Source organism: Budorcas taxicolor, chromosome 5 (genome assembly GCF_023091745.1).
Source record: "Budorcas taxicolor isolate Tak-1 chromosome 5, Takin1.1, whole genome shotgun sequence".
NCBI lineage: Eukaryota > Metazoa > Chordata > Mammalia > Artiodactyla > Bovidae > Budorcas > Budorcas taxicolor.
Window position 1 is genome coordinate 43,629,023 of NC_068914.1, and position 5,220 is coordinate 43,634,242.

Consider the following 5,220-nt stretch of genomic DNA (forward strand, 5'->3'; position numbering starts at 1 on the left):
TCTTCTCAAGAGCAGCTTCAGCAGGAAGGATGTCAAGGTAAATAGGAACCACAAGTGTAGACTACTCCTTATATCTGGTTAGTGGTCAGAAGAGGCTGGGGTGATCTGGGTGATTATCGGACTTCCCTGGTAGCTCAGAAGGTAAAGCGTTTGCCTATAATGCGGGAGACCCAGGTTCAATCCCTGGGTTGAGAAGATCCCCTGGAGAAGGAAATGGCAACCCACTCCAGTACTCTTGCCTGGAAAATCCCATGGATGGAGGAGCCTGGTGGGCTACAGTCCATGGGGTCGCAAAGAGTCAGACACGACTGAGCGACGTCACTTTCTTTCACAGGATCAGTAATCAAGTTTATTAAATTAAGGATATTCTGGGTCCATCGGTAAACAGAAAGGAAAACGGTGAGAAGGGAGACAGAGGATGTGGTGAGAAGATTGGGAAAAGGCTTGTTTGACTTATTTCTGTGTGTGTGTGCTCATTCAGTCATCCGACTTGCTGCAACCCTTTGGACTGTAGCCCGCCAGGCTCCTCTGTCCATGGGATTTTTCAGGCAGGCATACTGGAGCCAGTTGTCATTTCCTCCCCAGGGTACATTTCCGACTCGGGGATCAAATCCACGTTTCCTGCACTGCAGGTCGATTCTTTACCACTGGGTCACTGGAAAAGCCTGTGTGACTAATGTAACCTGTGATAAAAAGCTCAGAATACAGAAGACAGAGAAGGTGCCAGCCAGAGACCCAGGACATTACAGGCTGTGGGCACCCACATCTGAACACACAAGGGCGGTCACCCCAGTCCTGAAAGGGGCCTCGGTGGCTAGTTCAGTGTGGCCGTGTCCTACACACTGACTGCCACGGCTGCCCTCATGCTTGCTGTGGGGTTCATCACCACTGTGGCATCCACCAGGCATGATCTGCTGGAAACTTCATGGTTCTGTTTTCTTGAATATGTTTCTCATCCCAAAGCCTGTGGAGCCTGGCCCAGCTGCCTGCCGCACACCCGTTGCCCATCCTGATGAGTTGCACCCTTGGCACTCCTTTGTAACAAGAACCCTGTCCTACTCATCTCAGCTGCGTTCAGGATGAACGTTTTTCAAACCTTTCTCTCATCCATGACATTTATGTCCTACAATCAGCCACAACCTCATACAAAATCATTACCACAGTCCAGTCACCAGTAACTCAGACCACTGCAAAGCTGTGCTGCCTCAGACGCACGTCTCCCTCTGAGGAAGATGACATTTTCCTCCCAACAGGTGGGCCCAGATGAGGACTGAGAATAGGATTTTGTGGAGAACCACAGTGGTTGTTACTTCCTCCTGCCACAGTTTGCTGCCCCCTAGAGTAGGAGTGGGCACAGGACAACCAGAGAACAACAAAGGAGAGGATGTTTGTGACAGCAAGGGGGGGACTGAGACAGGGCCGTGTGGAGGGCAGGTGACACTAGGACAAGCCCTTGGCGGGTGGAGGCTTCTGAGGGAGGGCAAACTGTTGGCGCCTGGTGGCCAATGGGAACAGACGTAGCGACCGCAGGAAGCGGGGCCAGGGGCTGAGAATCCTCAGCTACAAAGAACGGTGGCAGGAAACAGGGGGGACGGGACCCAGAGCCACATCGCCGGCAAGAGGGGGAGGCTTGGAGGGAGAGGGAGTGGACGGGGGGCAGAGTCCACAAGTCAACCAGGCTGCTCCAGCCCAGGGCCCAGGACTGCACAAGTGACACCCATCAGAGAGAGAACTTTCCACACAGGGTGAGGAGGAGAGACACAGAGAGGCTTGAAACCCTCAGAAAGGAAAGTGAAATGAGAAAGAGAAACAAGAGTGTTAGGAACACACAGGAGGGAACAAAGAGTCAAAAGTGATCTAGCCCTGGCCTCTAAAGTAACTCAAAGCATAAAGCTGATTAGACAGAAGAGGCAGGGTTGCAGCTGAATTATTTTGAAGATAATATGAGAAACCAGGCAAATGAAACTTTTAACCCAAATCCCTCCCAGGAAAGCATGAGCCTTTCTTGACCTAATGCTGGGGAGCTGTGGAGGAAGAAGACAGGTCATGAAGGCCCAGCTGCTTTGGTCCATGGGGTATGGTACAGCCAGGGCTTTGCTCCCGAGGACAGCCAGAGCAGCCCCACAAAATCACATCCCAGGCAGACGCCCCATGTTAATCCTCTCTACCCAACTCCCAACACCTCTGTCTCACCCTTCAGGTGCCTGTCTTTGGCGAAACCAGTGAGACAAGTGACGTCTGTGCAGCCTCCTGAAGGCCCCTATTGGCTCCTAGTTATTCAGGCAGGTCTCAACTCAGACGTCACCTGCCCAGGGCAGCCTTGCCTCACCCAGTGCCTGCACTCATGCCCCCTGCAATGACCCTGCTTACCTGGTGGTGGGCTCAGTCAGCATTCGCAGAAAGCAGCCAGCTCCACGAAGAGCAGCACCACCTGGCACAGATGGACTGATGCTCACTTGTTGGGGCCACCTCTCTCCCCACAAGGTCTAGTCTGTTGCTGTTTAGTCGCTGAGTCATGGCCAACTCTTTTGCAACCCCATGGACTGTAGCCCACCAGGTTCCTCTGTCCACGGGATTTCCCAGTCAAGAACACTGGAGTGGGTTGCTATTCCTACTTCAGGAGAGCTTACTGACCCAGAGATCAAACCTGAGTCTCCTGCATTGGCAGGCAGATTCTTTACCACTGAGCCACCAGTGAAGCCCAGAAGTCTAGTCTAATACAGTAAAAATGAGCACAGCTGAGCTCCCATGATTATCACTAAGAATGTGGTTTCCTTTTCCCTGTTATAACCGAAACAGAGTGGAAAATTTTTCCTCCTCCAAGGAAGATTTAGAGTTCAAGCAGAGATGACTGAGGAAATGATGGGGCGGGTGGGGGTGGGGTCATTCGCTGCAAGGACACCTGGATCCACAGCCACCTCATCCCCTCTCCCAGACTGTAGGCACCTCTGAGCCTGGAGCATGGCCCTGCAGTGCCACCACCAGGACGCCCATGGAACTGCCCCAGGCCTGAGCCCTCTTCAGCTGCTGCTGCTGCTGCTGCTAATTCGTTTCAGTCGTGTCTGACTTTGTGTGACCCCATAGACAGCAGCCCACCGGGCTCTCCCGTCCCTGGGATTCTCCAGGCAAGAACACTGGAGTGGGTTGCCATTTCCTTCTCCAATGCATGAAAGTGAAGTCGCTCAGTCGTGTCCGACTCTTCGCAACCCCATGGAATGCAGCCTACCAGGCTCCTCTGTACATGGGATTTGACGGTCCCAAAGCAGGGGGATTCCTGAACTTCTGGCAGAGAAAAAACAGGTGCAAATCTGCGAGGGTCTTGGAGATCAGTGACCCTCCTGCTGGGGTATTTGACCAGGAGACTAAGCCAAAAATATGGTTTTAATTCCAGCTCTATTTATAATCTATATCCTTGAAAGCTCCCCCACCAGCTCTAGCACACCATTTCCAGGTGTGAAGAGAAGTAACATCATCAACCCCTCAGAGGATGATGCAAAGAACCAGACACATGGACAGAATTCTGCCAACACAATAAGTAAAAAGTGTGAAAGTCCTGGACCCACCTCCAGTAAAGCACTACACAGGCTCAGTCACCCAACACAAGACATACAATCAAATCTGAGGCCTGAAAATGGGTTACTTCCATTAGGCAGCGAAAAAATATATTTTATACTGTCTGCTACAATTACAGGTGCTTGAAAAAATTAGCACTAAAAAAAAAAGCCTTTTGCTTAGTGATGATCCTTCAAATAATTCAAGTTTATATTTTGGCTGACTAAAAAAGGGTATCAAGAGAATTCCAACATAAATTCCACAAAGATAATGTATAAGAAAAAAGCAAATATCCCAATTGAGAAATAGGCTAATATTACATAAGAAACATAATTGCATAATTTAAGAAATAAAGTGGTAGATATAAAAAATGAAAAATCTCTTAGTAATTAGAGAAATTCAAAACAAAACAACACTTTACCATCAAAGAGGCATTAAAACAAAGAAAATCAATAATAATTAAAGTTGATTCACTGGAGGGAAAATAAATTTGTACACTTTCTGGAGGATAATTTGCCAATATTTACATAAATCCTTAAAAACCAACAGTATTTTCTGACAATACAACTTATGGGAATTTATCTTATAGAAATAATTAAAGACAGAAGGAAAGAGTTGGCTGCAAGCATCATCTGTAAAAGAAAATTTGGAAAGAATCTGACATCTATCATGGGGGATTTATTAAATAAAACAGCTGCATCTGCTCAGCAGATTACTATGCAGCCTCTACAAAGTGTGTCTAGTATCTGTATAGTCCTCAAGATGTTACTAAAATATTACCCAGGAAAAAAGCCTGGTGAGTACAAAAAAAAAAATACATTTATGATCCAATTCAGCAACTACACATTTACTTAAACACATATCTACATATATATATATATGTGTGTGGGTGGAAAGATGATTGTGGCTGTCTGGGCAGCTAAGACAGGGGATATTTCTACATTTTTCCCTTTATTTTTATTTTCTGAGCGTGTTACATATTGCTTAGGCAATATGAGAAAAACAAGAATATTTAATATTAAATTAAAATTTAAAAAAGAAGAAAATAAAATTCCAAAATAAACTTCTGTGTGCAGAAGCAGGAAGAACATGGAACCCCGGGCCTAGAATCTTCTCACCAAGCATCCACTTGCACAGTAGGGGCCACTATCCCTGCCCGGAGCAGCCACCCGGCTGACACCAACCATGTCTCAATGCTCCAATTTGCCCAGCTCCATCCAAAGGTGCAGGAGGAGGGCACCTCCTTGGAAGGAGGGCAGAAAAGCTGTGTTTCAAGAACATGCCCCATGTTTCTTAAAGAATGTAAATGCAAAGAGATTTAAATTGGGCTTCATTATATAACCAGGTACCTAAAGTGAAAAAAACAAGTTCTACATAATTCCTAGGGACTTCGCAGGTAGCACAGTGGTTAAGAATCCGCCTGCCAATGAAAGAGACACAGGAGATGTGGGTTCGATCTCTGGGCTGGGAAGAGCCCCTGGAGTAGGAAATGACAACCCACTTCAGTATTCTCGCCTGGAAAAATCCATGGACAGAGGACCCTGGCGGGTTACAGTCCACAGGGTTGCAAAGAGTCTGACATGACTGAGCAACTGAGCACACAGTTCCTGGTGGGGAGAGGGGACCTTAAACCACTGGACAAAGAACCACATTCAGAACAGCCGCAAG